General features: G+C 48.0%; 1 long non-coding RNA gene across 1 annotated transcript in view; it reads right to left on the bottom strand.

The window, feature by feature from the left end:
- Positions 1–18,221, bottom strand: part of LOC147728969 (uncharacterized) — a 32,422-nt gene extending 14,201 nt beyond the window's left edge. The window contains exon 1 of the long non-coding RNA XR_015309199.1: positions 18,087–18,221. This is a non-coding gene — a long non-coding RNA (uncharacterized LOC147728969). The remainder of the gene's footprint in view (positions 1–18,086) is intronic.
- Between the last annotated feature and the right edge of the window lie 3,552 nt (positions 18,222–21,773).

Consider the following 21,773-nt stretch of genomic DNA (forward strand, 5'->3'; position numbering starts at 1 on the left):
GGGTATCTTGAACAATGCCTGAAGACGGAGGTGGCGCCGGAAGGTCTATCACCCTTTTTTACGCTGGAACGTGCGCACAGGGTCCCGGCCCGACCGCCTAGGCAAGGTCAACAGCCCCGCCCGGTGGTGATAAAACTGCTGCACTATAAGGACCGGGACTGGCTGCTACAGAGAGCGAGGGACGTGGGTCCTTTCCAGGTGGATAATAGTAAAGTGACGCTCTTCCCGGACTATACGTATGAGTCACAGAAGCTGCGAGCCTCTTTCTTGTCGCTCAAAAAAGAACTCTGAACGGAAGGAATACCATATTCACTTCTGTTCCCAGCCAAACTCAGAGTGGTGGTGGATGACAAGACGATCTTCTTCCACAATTCAGCGGACGCCTGGGCGTGGTGGGACATGTACAAGGCCGGAACGGATGGAGCAAAATACAGGGAGGAAGAAGAGCGAACCCAGCAGCCGACTCGGAAATCACAAAGGATCCGGGAGAGCCGACAACGGTCTCAAAAGCCTACGGTATCACAAACTGAAGGCGAGAGGAAAGCCGCATTGCAAGTGGTAATAAACCTGTCGGGCACTACGAGATCTAAATCGGGTGACAGTTCGGAAGCGGAGGGCCTGATCACTGGCTCGGAAGCGGAACTATCAGACTTGAATAGTGGTAAGGGCCCGGACGTCACGCCACAGACGTCGGGAGGCCTACTGGACGAATGATAATGGAGATGCCCCACGCTGAACTGGTAAGGTGCCTGGGGAGAGCCGTGGCTGGCAGATGGTATCGAACACTGTACAGCAGGATGGAACTTTGGACTTGGATGGGGGGATTGCGGGATGGGGGGAAGGGGACTAAGTTGACCACCTTCGGAACCGAGCCATGCCTTTCGGGCCCCTAAGACCACTGTAGTGTCGACTACGGTATAGTTTGGTTGTCGGGGTAGGACACAGAGTCCTCGCTAGGTTTGGATGGGAGCTGCGCTCGCGAAGCTGGGCCCTGTTCTGGGTGGGAGCTGAGAGTAGTTGGGGGAGCTCGAGGCGGGGTGTTTGGGGAGGGGGGTTTTGCTGTGTTGGGGCTGGGTGGGATGAGTGTGACCCCGTGTGCCGGGCCGTGCGCCGTTACTGGACCTTGCTGCACAACATGGGACTATGGCTAATATTTTTGTATTTGTATTTGTATGTGGATTTATTAAGCGCGATTGATGCCCGGGGGCGTCCAAGCGCTGAGGGACCGACAGATGTATAGACAGAGGCGGGGGTAGTTACCAGAATTATTGTGGGGAGTTGAAAAGGAGAGTCTTGAGCTGTTTCCGGAATGAGGTAAGATTGGAATTGGCTCTCAGCTATTGGCTCTCAGCTGTAGGGGAAGAGCGATCCATAGCTTGGAAGCGTTATGGGTAAAGGTCCTACCGCCTGCTCTGGCTCTTTTTATTCTGGGTTCGGTGGCCAAAAAAGTCTGGTTTGACCGTAGGTTTCTGCTTGGATGGTAGTGAGAGATTAGGTCGCGGGTGATGATTGGGCCTTTGTCCCAGAAAGCCAAGTGGGCAATACACAAGGCTTTGAAGTGGATTCTTTGGCGGACTGGCAGCCAGTGTAGACTGGTCAGACTAGCTCTGACGGATTGTCGGCGTGGGAGCTGGAGCAGTGTCCGAGCTGCACAGTTCTGCACTGTTTGAAGTCTCCGCAATGTGTAGTCTGGTGCAGCAAGGTATAGGACGTTATTGAAGTCCAGGCGGGACTGGATCAGACCCTGGATGGCCACTTGTTTTGCCTCCATAGGTAAAAGATGGAGAATTTTTTTGAGCATTTTAAGAAGGCCAAAACAGGTGGCAGACAGTTTGGTGGCTTGTGTGTCGAATGACAGGGATTTATCGAGCCACACCCCAAGACTCTTGATGTTGTCCTTGGGTGTTGGGGGGGTGCCCAGACAGGGTGGCCACAGGGAATTGAAGGAGCTAGGATTCGCGGGACCTAGAAGCATCAGCTCCGTCTTGTCCCCGTTTAGCTTGAGTGATCAGGAAGACATCCAGCTTTTTACTTCCTCAAGGCATTTACAGAGTCCCCCGCTCATGGGGATGTTGGCCTCATGCGCCAGTGTGACCACCAGCTGGGTATCGTCCGCATAGGAGATGATCTTAACTCCATACGGACGAACAACCTCAGCCAGTGGCCTCATATAAATGTTAAATAGCGCCGGGCTTAAAGCGGAGCCTTGTGGGACTCCGCACCTTAAAGGTCTGCTGGTAGATACTGATTCACCGTCGAAAACCTGAAAGGATCTGTCTTTCAGGAAGGACTCGAACCATAGCCAAGCCTGGTGCTTGACACCTACATTAGCCAGACGGTTAAGCAGGATGTCGTGGCTGACCATGTCAAAGGCCGCGCTGAGGTCAAGGAGGATCACTGCCACTGATCCTCCTTGGTCCAAGATTTTTCTGGATTCTTCGGTGACCTTGAGGAGGGCGGTCTCGGTTCTGTGCTTGGGTCGGAAGCCTGTCTGGGTGGGGTCTAGCAGTTGGTTAGTTTCTAGGAAGGTGACCAGAAGGCTGTTGATGTATTTCTCCAACACCTTGCACAGCCAGGGAAGCAGGGAGATTGGCCGATAGTTGCTGAAGTCTAATGGGTCCAAACTGGGTTTCTTCAGCAGTTCTTTAACCATGGCCCTTTTCCATCCAGGCGGGACCGTGCCGGAGGAGATAGAGGCATTCAGGAGGTCCATTATGATGGGCAGGGTGACCTGAGATGCCGACATTATAATGTCTGGTGGGGCTGGGTCGTTGGGGGAGCCAGATTTGACTTTCCGGGCTACAGTTTCCAGAGATGCCAGATCTAGAAGGGGGAAGTGAGCTAGTGTAGTGGGGGTCTGTGGGGTAGGGTTTGCCAAGACTGAGTTAGTCGAGGCTGGGGCGGAGGTGGCCAGGGGGGGAAAGGAGGCGTAGATTTTGTCAATTTTTTGATGGAAAAATGCTGCCACATTGTTGCAGTGCTCTGTGGATGTGGTAACAGGTAGGCTGGGTGGTAGCTTGGTGAGATTTTTTACTATTAGGAAAATCTCCCTAGGTTTTGATTTGGCAGACATGATTTTGTTAGAAAAATATGCTGCTTGAGTGGCTTTGATTTCTTCTTTGTACTCTTTGAGTAGCGTTCGATATTGGGTTTTTTCTATTGGAGAGAAGTCCAGACGCCATTTCCTTTCAGCTTTCCTGCATAGGCGTTTCTTTGCCCTAAGGGCCTCTGAGTACCATGGTGCCGATTTATGGGAACGTTTTAGAGTGGCTTTTCTTTTGGGGAGAGTGTTGTCAAGGGATTGGGTGATCCAGTCTTCATAGGTCTGGTTAGCTAGGCATGGGTCCTTGTTATGGAGAGGAGGGTTGCTAGCGAGTTTGCTCATCCATTTGTCGACTGGAAGGCGGGACCAGGCTCTTGCTATTCGTACTGTGGGTTTAGTGGTTGGGGGTTTGAGTGTGGTCCAGGTGAAGGGGACTAGTAAATGGTCAGTCCATGGAAGGTGGATTGGTGGGCTAGATGTAAGATCTGCACAATTGCTGAACACAGGGTCCAGCAAATGGCCTTTGACGTGAGTGGGGGACCTAACGATTTGAGTTAGCTGCAGCGCTGCTAGGTCATTTATCATCATGGTAGCTATGTGATCGGTTGTGGAGTCAAAGTGGCAGTTAAGATCCCCTAACAGGGTGAAGTTCGAGGAAGTGCTGACACGTTCTGCCACAATCGAGGCGAGAAGGTTGTGGAATTGTTTGGGAGGGCCTGGAGGGCGGTAAATTAGAGTACCTGTGAAGCAGGTGTTAGGGGAGAGTTCGAGGCAGAAGGCTAGGCTCTCGCAGTCAGGTATGGTCTCCGGAATAACTCGACAGAGGAATTGGTCTTTGTAAATAATAGCTAGACCTCCTCCTCTGCCCTCAGGGCGGTCCAGCCGAGTGATTTGGAAGCCGGGAGGGAGAGCTGTGATTACCGCGGGGTCCGAATCTGTGGCCAGCCATGTTTCTGTTAGGAAAACAATGTCTGGCATACGTTCTTCCAGCAATAATGCAAACTCTGCCCTGTGTTTGGGCAGGGATCTGCAGTTGAGCAAGAACATGCGGTACTCATGTGAATGGTCTGGCGCCGGCTTAGGTTTCAGGGTTGATTGACAGGAGGGGCAGGTATGTGGGATGTTTTCTGCATGAAACTGGGACTGAAGGCAGTCCCTGCCGGTATGTCTTAATCCCATGAGAGTTTCCGAGCTGTAATGTCTAGGTTTTGTAGCCGGGGATATAGGGGGGGTAGCCCTAGGCCCGGTCTCGGCACGGACGAGCACAGACGAGCTTGCCTTATGCGCGCCTTCGGCGCGCATTCGTCGCGCCCGCTGCGCTCGTCCGCTGCGCTTCCGGTACATGCACATGTTTTGAAGGGAGGGGATAGGTGGAGGCGTGGCCTCTAGTGGGCGTGTCCCAATCAGGGCGAGGGGAGATAATTAGACGGGAAAAGCGGCAATTTCGCCCTTACCAGCGCTCGTTTTCAGCGGTGAAAGGTGCCTGCACACAAAGGATGTGTCCCAGGAGGGGTGAGTGAGTTAAAATTCAAGTGCCAAAAAACACAAAGGCAGATTTATGTTAACTGGCGCATCCCCAGGGATGCGCCAGTTAACATGCGCCACAGTGCGCCACAGCTCCGCCAGCCATGGTGCGCCGCATTTATAATGCGGCGCACCATGGTGCAAAAACGGCACGGATGCGCGACGCATCTGTGCCGGAAATGAGGCGCATTGCTGGAGTTGCGTCGCAAGCGCGACGCAGCTCCAGCAAGGCTCGGGGTGCCCCATTTTAATAATGCTGCGTCAAGACCTACGCCTGCTTCAAGCAGGCGCAGGCTTTTGACGCAGCATTGGCTTAAAAGTGACTGAGCCACTTTTGCGAGGCGCACCTGCCCCGGAACGCCCACCCTGCGCCGGAACGCCCACAAGCGGCGCAGGGCATTACAACGTGACGCATCTGCCTAGATGCGTCACGTTGTAAATCGTTCGTAGGGATGCGCCACGTTTACGCCGCCTTGCGTGACGCAACAGCCTCATAAATCTGCCCCACAGTATTTAAGTTTTAAAAACAGTGAATAATTCAATCTCCTTCTACTCCCGGCTGCGCCTCAGGAGGGTCCAAGTTATCGGACTCGCTTGTAGTTCAGCGCGTTTTTTATAGCTAGGACTAAGGGGGCGTGGCCTCTAGTGGGCGTGTCCCAATCAGGGCGAGGGGAGATAATTAGGCGGGAAATGCGGCGATTTCGCCCTTACCAACGCTCGTTTTCAGAGTGGAAAGGTGCCTGCACACAAGGATGTGTCCCAGGAGGGGTGAGTGAGTTAAAATTCAAGTGCCAAAAAATACAGTATTTAATGTGAAATGTGTAACCTGGAACGTGAGGGGTCTGCATACGATGGCAAGAAGGCACCAAATACATGCATATCTGGTTCGAAGAGGGGTGCAGATAGCACTGCTGCAGGAAATGCATCTGACGAAGCAGGAGGGAATAGCGCTACAGAGGAGGTGGAGGGACCAACTGTTTAACACCACATATTACGCATTTGCCAGGGGGGCGCTGATCTGGATACGGGCGGGGACTCCTTTTCAAGTAAACAGACACATAATAGACCCGGAGGGCAGGTTTGTGGCAGTGGAAGGGAAACTGAAAGGTAGGGACATAGCGCTGTGCAGTGAGTATGCGCCTAATATTGACCAAGCGTCTTTCTTCACTAAACTTTCCGGTGCGCTGGCAGGGTTTTTAGCGGGCCCCATTGTTATGGGAGGGTATTTTAACTCAGTGACTGACGTGGAGCTAGATAGATCTCATCCGCCTCTGGGGACATCTCCGATGCGCCGCCAGGCAAAGTGCAGGTTGGAATGGCAGGAGAGCTGGGAACTGCAGGACGCTTGGCGGGCCCACCACCCGGCGGCGAGAGATTACTCCTTCTACTCTGGGTTGCACGACCTCCATGTCCGCTTGGACACGTTCTTGTGCTTCTCACAAGTGCTACCGGCGGTGTCCAGCACGGAATACTTAGCCCGCACGATCTCGGATCATAATCCCTTACTGCTAACCCTTAACTGGCTGACCGAGACACCGCGGGTCTCGACGTGGCGGTTGAGGCCGGACACGTTGGATGACCTATTGTTTAGAGAAGCGCTGGGGGATAGGATCACTTCTTACTTCGAGGAGAACGAGGGCACTGCATCGTCTAGAGCGAAGGAGTGGGATGCCTTCAAGATAGTTGTTAGAGGCCACTGTATAGGGAAATGTACGGGAGCGCGCAGGTCCCTGTTAGACGATCTAGAGAGGATGGAAGCAACTTTGCGTGATGCTGAGAAGGCGCCGACCTAATCACCCAGAGTTACAAGGGACGGTGAGTGCTGCCAAGGAGGCGGTGGCTGTGGAAATGGAACGGCTCCGCTGTTTCGACCATAAGTCCTATGTGACGAGAGCGCATGCGGAGGGAGATAAGGCGGGAACACTGCTAGCCTGGCTGGCCAACCCCACGAGACGTAGCCACCCAATCCTAGCTATTGATGGGGAAGATGGCCTTGCTCGCCACACCCAGTCGGAGATACTGGAATGCTTCCGCTCGTATTACGAGACACTCTATGAGAGCGCGCTCGAGGGGCAGGACAATGAGATAACTGCTTTCCTGGAGGGCCTTCAGTTGCCGCGATTAGAACAAGAGCAGGCGGAGGCCTTGGGCAGGAATATAGAACTGGGTGAGATTAGGAGCGCAGTGAAGAAGATGGCTCGCAATAAGACCCAAAGTTTGGATGGGCTCCCTATCGAATTTTACAGTAAATATATAGACCAGCTGGCCCCGTGGCTTCAGGTGGTGTACAACAAAGCTAAGGTTAGGGGTAAGCTGCCTGAATCCATGTGCGAGGCTCTCATGATTCCATTGCTGAAACAGGGCAGGGAGAGCAAACACCCGGCATCCTATAGGCCGCTGTCCATGATGACAGTGGACTACAAAATCCTGAGCACCATACTGGCGACCAGGTTACTGCAGCACATGACGGAATTGGTCCATAGCGACCAGTCAGGCTTTATCCCCGCCCGAAACACGACGACTAACATACGCCGACTGGTTCGCCTTTTGGGAGAACCATGGCCCGACACGCAGACGCCGATGGTGTTGTCAATCGACATAGAAAAAGCATTCGACAGCCTGGAATGGGACTACTTATATAAGGTTATGCAGTACTTCGGTCTCGGCGGCGGCTATATACACTGGACGAGAGTGTTATATGCTTCGGCGGTGGCACGCGTGCGGGTGGGCCCCCTTGTGTCGAACCAGTACCCAGTGCGCAGAGGCACTAGGCAGGGCTGCTCACTGTCCCCCCTGCTGTTCGCTCTTGCGATTGAACCTTTTGCGGCGGAAGTCAGGAAGGGACAATCTTACAGGGGTTTGACCTACCGGGGTAACCCTCAACTTATTTCATTATACGCGGACGACCTCCTATTATACCTAGAAAATGCGCAGGAGGCATTGGTGGGGGCGGAGAGACTCCTGGTGTCCTTCGGCAGACTATCTGGGCTGCGGGTTAATTGGTCCAAGTCATGTTTGTTTCCGCTGCGTCACGGGGCACCGAGACCCACTACCCGCCCGCTGCTAGCCTGGGCGCCGGACTGCCTGAAATATCTGGGAGTACACATCTACCACAAGGCTGCAGACCTATTAGAGGGCAACGTAGGTCGCTGTATACGAGCGCTGTGGGGTAATATGGCCTTCTGGTCTACTCTCCCGCTCTCGGTCACAGAGCGCATATCCCTGGTGAAAATGATAGCTTTGCCGCGCCTCCTCTATTATTTCCGCACGCTGCCTATTTGGATACCCAGATCGGTTTTTCGGCAGTTGAGGTCTTTGTTGATTTCCTTCCTCTGGGGTACGGGCAGGCGTAGAATTGCTTTATCAACGCTGCTCCGGCCGAAGGATGAGGGCGGCCTAGCGGTCCCTGATTTCGAATTATATTATTTAGCGGCACAACTGCAGGCTTTTACGCAGGAGGTGGCGCGTGTGTACCGAGGACCGGAACCGGAGAGGGAAGTGGGCACCCCCCGACACGTGCTGGCATTCATAACTTTGTATCAGAAGCTGACTCTCAGGGACCTGTCGCTGGAAGAGCAGACGTATAGACTTTGCTGGAACCGAGCGCAGAAGCGGGCTGGGGTGAGATATATGTACGCGCCTGAGATACCCCTGGGCATGGTGACAGCACTTCCGCACGGGAGCGACTGGTCGAGACTGCAGGGGTGGGAGGATGAGGGACTGCAGGTACTGGGGGACCTCTATGAGAACAGCGAACTGATCCCCTACCAAGCGCTGCGGGACCGTTTTGACCTCCCAAGGGGGGATTTTCTAATGCATACGGCCATAACACGAGCGATGCAGGCACATTGGGGGGAGGGGATCCAAGAGCCCCCGACTTCAATGGCTTGCCAATATGCAATGATGGCGGCTGGCACGTATAAGGCAGTGACATGCCTCTACTCGCGAATGTTACGCGAGACGCTGCAACCCCTGGCCACGCTGAAAGAGGCTTGGGAGCTAGAGCTGGAGACTGAGATCCCAGATACTACATGGGCACAGATAGTGAGGCGGGCTAGAAAGAGCACGAGAAATGCCCGTTTTCAGTTGATTCATTTCTACGTACTGCACAGGGCTTACCTTACACCCAGGAAGATCGGGAGGTATTTCGGAGTGGCGGATGCGGCATGCCCCAGATGCAACACGGTGGGGGCGGACCTGGGACACATGCTCTGGGACTGCTCACATCTGCTGGATTATTGGAGGGAGGTTATTGAGTCATTGAATACTGCGACCGACAGGGAGTTACAATTCACCAAGGCGGTGGGTGTGCTACACTGGTTCCCGCATACACCTAAAAACAAGATCTCGAGTACATTTGTGGATATGGGCCTGATTTTAGCTAAGAGGGAATTGACTAGGAACTGGAAATCAAAACAATGCCCGACACTTAGGAGGTGGACCAACGAAATGCTCAAGTGGGCCGCGAGCGAAAGCACGCTCAGGTACCAGTTAGCCCGCCGCAGGTCTGACGACAGAGCACTGGAAGCGACCATGGAATGGGAGATGCAAGTGCAGGCTTTGCGGGACAGCACGATAGAGGAGGACAGTCTCTCTGAGTCGGGCGAAGTAGAACCCCGACATGTACCAGGAGCGCATTCCTAAAGAGACATCACCACTCCTGATAGCACACATACATGTATATCATGGTAGAGCTTAGGCGCAGGGAGGAGCACTCGTGGGGGAGAGGTAGTTTGGGGAGGTTAGGGGAGTTGGGTTGAAGGGGGGGTGTTGAGGGTACGGGTTGTTAGAGGGGAGAGAAGTGAAAATATTAAAAGCAGGGTGTACTACTCCGAGTATATTGAAAGTCATTTGTGCATGATGGCAGACAAGATGATCCACTGACTGATGCTGCCCGACCTCCGGGTTGTGGGCTTATTGGCTGTGTACACTTCCAGAATAACGGGCGGGGAGCGCGTAGGCGCCTGCGGCGAAGAATTATTGTACACATGTGCACTGAACTGATTTCCTGCAATAAAAACGGTTTAAATAATAAAGCATAATGTTAGGCTCCGTGCCTTTAATGAAATCTTGATTCTCATTCCACTTCCTTTGGAGAATAGTCATTCTCTTACTGAAGTTGGTATATGGTGAGTCAGTGTCATGGGCGCCAGCACTCTCTATGGCGCTCACATGGTTCTCCAGTGATCGCATGCCTCACTGTGCTCCCATGTCCCCACAGACATTCCAGAGTTTTATATTTACTATGGCGAAGCATTGCTTACAAATCCAGGATTTAACTTATACAAAGTTTAAGGTAAATCAGTTGATTAATGACGATACTTTTATTCCTGGTAGGATGAGTTCGATTTTTTAGCATTTTGGACGGAGTGGCTTGCACCGGGCAGGGCAGGAGGAGGAGGACGGTGACCAACAGGCACCGGCCGCGGCTGCTGCTCTGACTAAAGCCTGAGTAACTGAAAGGAATGTTTTGACAGGGTCTCCACTTCACCAGAAGCCATGGCCATGGCATGTGACGCACCTCCTGTACAGAGCCTCTGAACACATACCGAGGGTGACATAAACATTACTACAAAAATCCGAGTGAGGTCATCCTGCTGCAGCTGTGAATGGAATTCCTAGGACTTCCTATGGAAGGCTGCTCCCTGCACGAGAGGCTACGAGGGAGGTGGGCAGGCAGAGGGAGGTGTTTGCTGTGCATGCCAAGGAATTACCGTAGCGCTCCGAATAGAATCCAACTGAAAGGGTGTGCGTTTGTTTTACAGTGTGGAGTATAGAAGCATCACTTTATAAATAAGCAGTAACACCTGCTATTTACAGATCTACGAAATCACATAACTCTGATAGTAAGCGCACTATGAAAACGCATTATCAGCTCTTTTTTCTATGGTAATGTGGTGCTTTATGAGAATAGCCGCCATGTTAGACTTTCATTTATCAGACGTGCTTCACTGTTTAGTGAACATTGACCCGTCTTGAATATTATGTAATAACAGTGCTTTAAGTGGGATGAAAAAAACTGGGTGGGTCTCTCAAAGGGGCGTGGCTAATTGAATCAAGGGTGTGGCTTAAAAACGGATAAGCTAAAAATCTGTGCTTAGCAAAGTGTGCTGCCGGACTTGTATTTTGCGGATTCTGTCATTGCATCCAGATATAGGCTTTACAACAAGTAACATCATACCTACAACAAGGCAGAACATTGGCTTTGTCAATGGTTGTTAGTTGTACAAGATAAATAAGATAATAAGTAGCAACTATGGCTTGTTGTATATAACATTGAAAAAGCTTCCACTTAAAGCCCTGCTGACACCACGACGATGTTGCTGCTCCTGAGTTTCAAAAAGAGAAGGGAAATCCAGAGAGAAAATGACTCCATTTAAAGGATTTCCCTTCTCCTACAAGGCTCACCTGGCATGACGTAATTTAGTAACTTCTTCCCTAGTGAGAAGTGAGCAGTGTGAGCATGTGCACATCGATGTGCCTGCGGTAACTCCTGTCCGGAAAAAAACGGACCACCTGTGCCAGGGCACAATAACAGACCCTGATAGAGACCCGTTTCGAGGCCCCCTTAAAAAAACTGCTGGTGCTCAGATCCGGTGAGACCCGGCCCACTTCAAACCCTGCGCAATAATGATCTGCATTGATTATTATGAGACCTAAAATGTGTCCATTACTGTCAGGTCTGAGTAGACTATTTTCATGACTCGCAAAGTTCGAAAATTATGTTTATTGGTATCGATATAAAAAATATTACCTCATATATTCCTTCACACTGCCCCCATTGGCTACATAAGTCTAGCACTTCCTGTTTTCGTCTTTCTCCATTGGTAGTCCATGTCTTTCTAGTCTAAGCCCTCATCCTGCCCTACAATTCCTCCTCAGGAAGTTATCAACAACTTTTCAGTCTTCAATCAACACTTCAACAGCAGTTTTTTTTGTCTTATGGCTTTTTAGTCATATTTAGTTATCCCATCATAACTACCTGGTTTTTGTGAGCTTTGCCCTTACATCCGAGTCTCTAAAACATATTCACAGAATTCAGCGTCCACTACTCCAGCCCCATGACACTATGACAATAAATTAATTTTCCTGTGGAAGAAGACACATTGATAATAACCTTTTTAGGTCGAGCCTGGGTTGCACATGTGCTGCTCTGCGAGGCATGCTGTTTTGAGGTAGGGACTTGAAGCTCCACCCACTCTCCGCCCACATATTTCATTGGCTTGTGTCATTTTCCACTGTAAACTGTGGCTTTTCAATGGACAAAAGGCTTAGTAGTCCCTCCTTAGTACCGCCTTGCCTCATTTTGTAACCTCCCATGGCGACACCCCCTGTTATGTGTGTTGTTGCTCCGTAGGCTTTAATTACAGCCACCAAGCACTATTTTCTCAAATAGCTTTGCCCTACCTGCTATTGCAGGCTGGACAACCTCTCTCCTAATGCTTTTTTAATTTTTATAGCACACATTTTCAATGCAATAGGTCTCACATTTGCAAGAGTCTAACTTATTGGCATTGTAAATGACAATGCCTTTTATCTATCTGTTTTAAAAACAACACATAAATAACAGGCCTTGTCATTTACAATGCACCTAACTCAAACTCACATAAATGAAAGACCTATTGCATTGCAAATGCTTGTTAAATACAGTGCTTAGTAAAGCAGGTAAGCATTAAACAGAAAACTCTTGATACCCAAGATAATGTTAGCAAATGTATTCACCACTAAAGTTTGATAAGCTGAGTTAGGCCTACCTGAATTCAAATTCCTAACATGCAGGTCTCATCCGGTATCAGGAGCAAGTGCTTAACATGCTAACACATTGAATGTTAAGCCACAGTCCAAACCAAACCAAGGGGCTCTGCTTGCAAAGCTACTCAACTCCAAACTAAGGATCCAACAGCTTGGGGTCCTTCTCTCCACGACACTGCGTTGCTGGCAAATCTGTAATAAACGACTAAAAACCAACGCGCTGTATGCACCCGAGCACCCTCTGGTGGGTTTTGCCCCACGTAACCTTCTTCATGGCCGGTCAGATGAACACGCGGACAGAGGAGGGGGGATCACAAAGGGCGATTGCTTTCACATGGATCACCTCATCCCACTGGAGGACTTAAACACCATACACAACTTGTCCTGAGGACAATTCCTCACACACAAAGTATTCACACAAACGTTCCGAGAGCTCTGGGTGATGGGAGCTGAGGAACCCTCGACTCATGCTTTACTTCACCTATTGCTGATGATGGGGTCAGGGAGACACCTAATCCCCTGGTTATACAAGGCGCTCAACACACAGACTACGAGACCTCTGGCCGTCCTAGTACACAATGGAACACCGAGCTGGATCGGGAATTTACAGAGGCTGAATGGGGCAGGTTGTTGGCATACCCACATAAGGTTTCTTGAAGTACACGCCTCAAGTACATACAGTTCAATATACACATAGAAAGTACCTGACACCACAGGAGATCCTGTGAGATGCCCCTGTTGCCATATCCTGGATATGTACTTTGGGCACATGACTTGGGACTGCCCCCGCATACAGGCATACTGGGGGGCGGTACTGGCAAAGCTATATAGTATTCTTCACAGGACACTCCAGACCACTATTGAGGTGTGCCTACTGGGGGCATTCTTATGAACTGCCCCCAAGAAGGTTGGGAATAGGTTCCTTGAACTAGCGATGGTCCTAGCTAAAAAGGTGGATAGTGATGGCACGGAACCCACTGTGGGACCCAGCATTGAGACATGGGTCAGAGATGTCACTCTGTGGGCAGAAGAGAGATCACTGCAGAGGGAGGTGGCCTGTGGAGTACTCAGGAGGCAGATAGTTTACCTTTGGTCCAAGGAGGTGGCGGAGTGAGAGCACCCATCGACTACGCAAACAGCAGTGGCGACATACAGGGGATACGGGGAGAGTCTTGCTCCAGACCCAGTCTGACCAACCACAGCAGTCGGCCTCACCCTCAGTTGGGGGAATGGTTATGGGCGTGAAAGTGGACTGGTACAAGACGGTGGTCACCAGATCAATGTGTACAGAGCACCCTCACAGCCATGCGGGGGTTAAACAGCTGATTTATGAGCAGAGTAGCTGTACTATGAAAAGTGAGGTTGCCACACCAATATTTTCCAGAGGTAACCAATACTCATCTTTGAGGTGACACTCAACATGGTATTAAATCTTTTGATAAAAAGTGCAAGTAAAATTCCAGTGTTTCTACAGCACTATTGCGTCCCTACGAGTCATAAAAAACATGGAAGACTCTACTTCTAGCACGGGAACACCTGTAGGGAGACATTCCTTCTACCATTGTCCTCATCTGATCACTAAGGTCACTAAGATACTTACAAACTGGGGTTCAATTCTGATTCCAATAGGTTCAGGGATCGGAATTGCAAGATGTGCCAAAATTATCACACCTCTGTTTTCCCTTGTCAGATTTCTGTAAGTCATATCTGCTGAAATTTATCGAGGGAAAAGGCCCACAAAAAAGGCAAAAGATGCAGAATTGTGTGCAATAAGGAAATAGGAGGTACTTTAACACACTCGATAAAGACAGCTTTCGGGGGCAACAGGGTTTAACAGGTGTGGTAAATACCACTAGCTTTTCCCCACCTGGCCCACTCATAATCAGGGTTTAGGTATCCAGGCATCCAGGCAGTCCTTATGCCCAAGACATATGTGTGTTTTGTATTTACATAGCGCCTCCTACCCAGAGGTCTCGTAGCGCTGTACGCATACCGCTGTGGAACCCTTCCTGGCTTTCCTGTGAGATGTCCATTCCTGGGCACCCCCAAGGTGAAGCCAGGCATCCAAGCGCTGCTGGGGCCGTTGTGGAGATTAAGCAACCTATTCCCATGCGCCTGCTATTGTGTCAAACTAGGATCTTCTGAAAACATGGATGTGTTTTTTAAGCTTGCGAGATTTGGACTAACTGATAATCAAGTGCATTCATCAGGATTATGAATAGAAATGATGTTTACACTTTAGGCACTTAGGAGATGACTGTATAGATGTGTGATCTCGCCATATAAAGGATACACATAGATTCCTCCATGGACCTTCAAGCTAAAGTATACCCATGGTAGAGAAAACAAAGATTATATGAAGATGTTTCCTACGTATCAGAATCTTAGTTACCATGTCTTTTGGTTTTGTATGAAATGCCGAGGAGGTTGCACGGGAACAACAAATGTTTCTTCTCCCGCCCTCCGGGTGTTATTTCATGGCACTCAACATGATGCCTCAGACACCAAAGGGACTCTAGCAGGGCTCAGTAGCTGTCAGGTTTCCAGCATCTGCACTCTGCATAAGGTGGAGCATACATGCACCTGAGGACTGAGGACCACTCATTTGCCTCTCTGCAGAGGGATCTGGCAAAGTTGTGAATCCAGAGTGCTTTACAGGAAGTACGTACCTCTGAAAGAAAAGTGAAGTAGAGTTTGATTTAGTCAAGTCAGACAGAAGCTCCCTGGCTGTTACTTACTCTTCCCCAAACCTATCAGCCTTTTAGAGACACCCAGAAACTTCATGACCAATTAGAAAGTCACTAGACTCCCCCGCCTAGGAGGAGAACCCCCTGAGCACAACGTGAAATTGACCGTAGTCTGATTCAATAAGCGTGAAGTAGTCAATAGTTACTGTTCAGATTGGAAATATTCAGCTTTCCATTTTTATTTTGAACTTTATATATCTTTTTTTCAAGTAAGTAGCAAGGCATGTAATCCACATTTCATGGCACTCAACATGATGCCTCAGACACCAAAGGGACTCTAGCAGGGCTCAGTAGCTGTCAGGTTTCCAGCATCTGCACTCTGCATAAGGTGGAGCATACATGCACCTGAGGACTGAGGACCACTCATTTGCCTCTCTGCAGAGGGATCTGGCAAAGTTGTGAATCCAGAGTGCTTTACAGGAAGTACGTACCTCTGAAAGAAAAGTGAAGTAGAGTTTGATTTAGTCAAGTCAGACAGAAGCTCCCTGGCTGTTACTTACTCTTCCCCAAACCTATCAGCCTTTTAGAGACACCCAGAAACTTCATGACCAATTAGAAAGTCACTAGACTCCCCCGCCTAGGAGGAGAACCCCCTGAGCACAACGTGAAATTGACCGTAGTCTGATTCAATAAGCGTGAAGTAGTCAATAGTTACTGTTCAGATTGGAAATATTCAGCTTTCCATTTTTATTTTGAACTTTATATATCTTTTTTTCAAGTAAGTAGCAAGGCATGTAATCCACATTTCATGGCACTCAACATGATGCCTCAGACACCAAAGGGACTCTAGCAGGGCTCAGTAGCTGTCAGGTTTCCAGCATCTGCACTCTGCATAAGGTGGAGCATACATGCACCTGAGGACTGAGGACCACTCATTTGCCTCTCTGCAGAGGGATCTGGCAAAGTTGTGAATCCAGAGTGCTTTACAGGAAGTACGTACCTCTGAAAGAAAAGTGAAGTAGAGTTTGATTTAGTCAAGTCAGACAGAAGCTCCCTGGCTGTTACTTACTCTTCCCCAAACCTATCAGCCTTTTAGAGACACCCAGAAACTTCATGACCAATTAGAAAGTCACTAGACTCCCCCGCCTAGGAGGAGAACCCCCTGAGCACAACGTGAAATTGACCGTAGTCTGATTCAATAAGCGTGAAGTAGTCAATAGTTACTGTTCAGATTGGAAATATTCAGCTTTCCATTTTTATTTTGAACTTTATATATCTTTTTTTCAAGTAAGTAGCAAGGCATGTAATCCACATCCAGTTCAAAGAATTAGGATATATTCATTTTCACACATCCCAATGCATTTCGGGCGGAGCCCATCATCAGGGGATTACTGCGTGTGAAAATTACGTAGGGACTCCGCGGAGTTCCGTGACAATCAGTAGCAGGGTGAAAGTGAAGTTTCCTTTCACGCAGTAATCCCCTGATGATGGGCTCCGCCCGAAATGCATTGGAATGTGTGAAAATGAATATATCCTAATTCTTTGAACTGGATGTGGATTACATGCCTTGCTACTTACTTGAAAAAAAGATATATAAAGTTCAAAATAAAAATGGAAAGCTGAATATTTCCAATCTGAACAGTAACTATTGACTACTTCACGCTTATTGAATCAGACTACGGTCAATTTCACGTTGTGCTCAGGGGGTTCTTCTCCTAGGCGGGGGAGCTTTTTCTTCGTTATCTACTTTACACTGCCTGGCCAGACAGTGTTTTCCCCTAGTAGCACACTACAATTCATTACAATCCCACCACTTGGATTATATAGCTGTGCGAGATCCTTCCTATCTAAAAGTCACTAGACTGCCATAAAATCGAAAGAATGTGCGGTATAAGAGTGGCAATAACATTACATCCTTCACATTCAAATTGTGAGGTTGGAAAGTCCTCTCCTTCACCAGATGTGCTCGCGCCACTCTTCTTTCATCAACAACAACACTGCGAGTGACTACAAGACTGCTTAACATATTACCAACATTTACATACTCAGATACAACATGTTACCAGGCAAAAAACTAGGAGTGTAGCTTCAATGGTCTGATGTTTACAAGTCAACCACTGACTAGAGCTCCTGGTCTGCCACTGCAGTCCCACTTTGTGTTGCTCTTTTATTTTCATCTTGATATAGAAAACTCCTGACCTGAAGCACATTTGTTGACATAGTCAAGAGGCAATCCTCTCTCATCATACTCTCTTCAATTCCATTGTCATTCATTCAGCGTTTACATACAATGGGTATAAACCCACTGGTGTGCATACGTCGCTATCAGATTCAATTCTCTATATTTGCTTCTCCTTAACACTCCCTAGGTAAGTCGATTCTACCTTAATAGTTTGCCTTTGAACAAAGTAAACTACAACAAACAAGGTGATGGATGAAATGCTTTAATCAATCTCAGCCACTGGTGATTGCTCGAGTAGCATTGCAGGCTATCTTTTTTTGCCACCACGTCACTCTAGACAGAGGTACACCTTAAGCAAATTAGTACTGATCCTGCTCCTCAATGAATAGTGCACCTTGAACTGCTAGACGTGGTCCCTCGAGAAGGGAACATAAATATACCCACACTGGTTTTGGCCTATTAGCACCTCTTCAGTAGGGTGCAGCAGATGTCCTACGGGACAGTGCATATGCAACCCTAGTCTCTGCATCCTTATTACACTTAAGGCATCAACTACAACAAACAATAAGGTGATGGATGGAATGTTTTAATTAATCTCAGCCACTGGGGATTGCTCTCGACACATTCCAGCCCGCATTGTTCACACACCATGCCACTCTAGATAGAGATCCACCTCATGAAATCTATACTGATGCGAACAATCAATCCTAAACTGCCAGGTGAGGCCCCCTCTAGAAGGAAACATATGCAACCCTAGACTAGCTTATCTCTGTTTGGGCCCCTTTAGCAGCATGCATCTTGATTCCTATGGCACAGTGAGCACAGGACCCAATTCTGGGCATACCCATCAAACTTAAGATATCATCTACAAACAACAATAAGGTGATAAATGGAATACCTGAATTAATGTCAGCCACTAGAGATTGTTCAGGGCAGCATTCCAGTCCATCATTTTTCACCCACCAGTCCACTTTATGCAAGTCAGTGCTGACTCTGCTCATCATGGGAACAGTAAATCCACAACTTCCGGGGGAGGCCACTGTAAGGTACAGCTTGAGTCAAACAATCCGAGTCACACTTGGTGCATCAACTACAACAAACATGTACATGATGAATGGAGTACTTAAACTAAACTTAGCCACTGGCGATTGCTCGGGCCGCATTCCAGTCCATAACTTTTCACCCACCATACCACTCTAGACGAAGGCCCATCTTATGCAAATCAATACTAACCCAGCTCCTCATGGGAAGAGTGCATTCCAAACTCCCAGATAAGTCTTCCTCCAAAAGGGAATGCATGCAATTCTAGACTAGTTTCTGCCTATTTGGGTCTTCAGTACATACAGACGCATTCCCATAGCACTGTGAGCACGGACCCAGCCCAGTCAACTACAACCAACAACAAAGTAATGGATGAAATACCTGAAATAATCTGAGCCGCTATTGATAGCTCGGGGCAGCATTCCATTCCATTGTTTTTCACCCACCATACCAGTGTAGTCAGTGCATACCCGGCTCCTGGGAACAGTCCATTTAATAGTGCTCTTAAAACTGAACACATGCAACTCTAGACCTGCTTAGAATGTGGACTATCTCTGCTGACCATGCAAAAGTCCTAAGTCAAGCCAACGTCTATTACCACCCAGAATGACAGCATAAAAATGTTCACACTATGTCTCATTACTCTGGAAGAGCTAAAGAAATGTTATTTCTGGCGCAGAAAACAGTCCACAAGAAAGATGCCATACTGTAACAAATATCCAAGGAAGGCAGAGATTGTAGGTATAAATATGCAGGTTGACATTGCGTAAAGTGTACACGTCTTATAATTGGTACAATGTAGCGCTTCCTCTGATAATTATGAAATTTACTGAAAAATACCACATGCATGGTGTTTTGTGCCATTGCATCATTACAAGGACAGTTAGTTAAAGTTGTAGATCAGTCATTCATATTTGGAAAACTGACCGCCCGGTGAAAGGTGCCCAAACTTAAACGAGTCAAGACAAACCTATGTCTTGCATTTAAAACTGCTTTAGGATAGGGTTGCATATCAAAAGTGGTTAAAATCCTTTGATTTTTCCAAAGACTGGGTTTAAAAATTTCGGATGTAAGTCTAAGATTCTCCAGATGTGTCATGGCTTCATTTTTTACAGAATCCCTACTGGTGAGGTCTAGTGTTTCAGGCTTCTTGAAATACTCGAGGTGGTTTAAATCATTACAGAAACATTGAATGTAAACAAGCCACGGTATACGCTGGTATAAACATGATTTAAGACAATCCCTGATTATAACACGATTTAAGTCGGTATGTTCAGAAGTCCATACTTTATGCCAAAGTAGGATGGGCTGTAGCATGATCAGGTCTGTAATGAATGGGGCTCCAAGTGGAGTGGGTTTAGGGGTGGCACGAAGATACCTGAAAAACTCTTTCTGTATCAGTTGTATGTCACTACATTTCTTGTGTCCCCACACACCTACCCCGTAGAGTCCAACACTAACACATTTAACTTTATAAATTGACATCATTAGCTCTGGTGCACCTGATTATAACACGATTTAAGTCGGTATGTTCAGAAGTCCATACTTTATGCCAAAGTAGGATGGGCTGTAGCATGATCAGGTCTGTAATGAATGGGGCTCCAAGTGGAGTGGGTTTAGGGGTGGCACGAAGATACCTGAAAAACTCTTTCTGTACCAGTTGTATGTCACTACATTTCTTGTGTCCCCACACACCTACCCCGTAGAGTGCAACACTAACACATTTAACTTTATAAATTGACATCATTAGCTCTGGTGCATTAGAACCTACTCGTCTGACAAACCCTCTGGGTGCCATACAGGCTTTACTAAATTGTAGTTTCCTATTGGAAATGGCTTTATTCCATAAGCACTCTTTATCAAATATATGCCATGTATTTTAAAACATTTTTTTATAGAGTTTTATATAGCGCGAACTAGACATGTGGATATCCGGAATCAGTGCGCTTTACATGGGCACCAGTTTCGTTACGGATGAACACATTGATTTTTGTTAGGTACAGGGAGATTAAGTGATTTGTCCAGAATCACAGGATGTTAAGCGTCGTTGCTGAGTTCCCCAGCTTCGAGATCAACCACTCTAGCCATAAGGCTACAGACTCGCCCCAAGATCTCGACAATTAGCTCCTCCCACATTTCAAAACAAAGGTTTTTGATTGATTTAATAAAAGACCAAGAGTCCTGCATATATTCAGCAAAGTTTTTAAGCGGGTTCTGAAGGGCAAGTGGAGTACGTGCCATGAGGACAACATCGTCGGTATAGAGGAGCGCAGGTACAGGGCGAGTTCCTACTTGCGGGAGATATTTAGAAGATGCAATAAGTACTGCACCCACGCTATTTATATATAGGTAGAACAGGAGGGGGCCAGGACACAGGCCTGTCCCACCCCCCTCTCCACCCTAAAGGTTTCAGTGCATTCCCCTCTAGTACCATATCTGACCCTTGCTTTACATCCAGAGTATAGATCTTTCAGAAAATTGATGTCCCCACCCCAGATCTTTCATAATTGTCCACAAGCTGAAGAGAGGTTAGCAAAGACTAAGTACATGTTCCCCTCTATAATTTTGACATACTTCCCAAGTAGCATACTTAAATTGAGACTCTGCTCTATTCTTCCAATCCCAGGACAAAATCCATACTGTAGATCTGAGAATATGTATGTGTATCCCCCCAGTCTTGCAATCAGTTTAAAATAATACAACCTACAATCTTCACCTTGGAATCAAGGGAAGAAATTGGCCTATAACAATCCGGGTTTGATCGATCTCCCTTTGTATAAATAGGGACAATAATTGATTCGGCCCATATTGGTAAAAACCAAGCTGTGCAGCATGCCCTGAGTACTAAAGTCACTTGGGCCCCCCTTATATCAATTTGAGCTTAATATAGATCTACTGGGATTGCATCTGGACCTAAGGCTTTAGCACCTTTGCTAGCCAATATTGCGTCGTTAACTTCCCCCATACTAAAGGGTACCAAGGTGGTAGTCTGTGAGGAATCTGCTGTTTACGTATGACTATGTCCTTGCTCTAATACAGGCGCAACATTAAGTAGAGAATAAATGCTAGTAAAATGCTTTATTCAGTCTTCTCCATAATGGCCATCTTGATCCTGGTGTCAATGGCGCAGAGTTAATTCCTCTCCAGAAAGCTCTATTGTCCTTACTAGCACAAGCTTCACATAAGGATTCCCAATCCTTCTCCCTTAACTGTAAACTTCCTTAACGTCACCGCCTTCTTATATTCAGTTCTACAAGTCTTAACCTCAAGTTTGCATTTGGGGGAATTATGTAGAGCCTCCTATAACAGTTTATGGGCTCTGGTGCATGTCGTATTGAACCAACCCTTTTCTCCTGTCTAGTTTTTCTGTTTACAACTGAGAGGTTCTCCTTCACCCCCACTGTGATTGACAAAAAAACGTTAATGGTATCGTTAGGCACTATCGAGTCATCTCAGCAGGTTCTAAAGGCTTCTCTGTTACTAGCTGTCAGTTGCTTAAGAAACCCATCCGGAACAATCTGTGTCCATCGCAGGTATACCCATT

This window comes from Lissotriton vulgaris, chromosome 2_2 (genome assembly GCF_964263255.1).
Source record: "Lissotriton vulgaris chromosome 2_2, aLisVul1.2, whole genome shotgun sequence".
NCBI lineage: Eukaryota > Metazoa > Chordata > Amphibia > Caudata > Salamandridae > Lissotriton > Lissotriton vulgaris.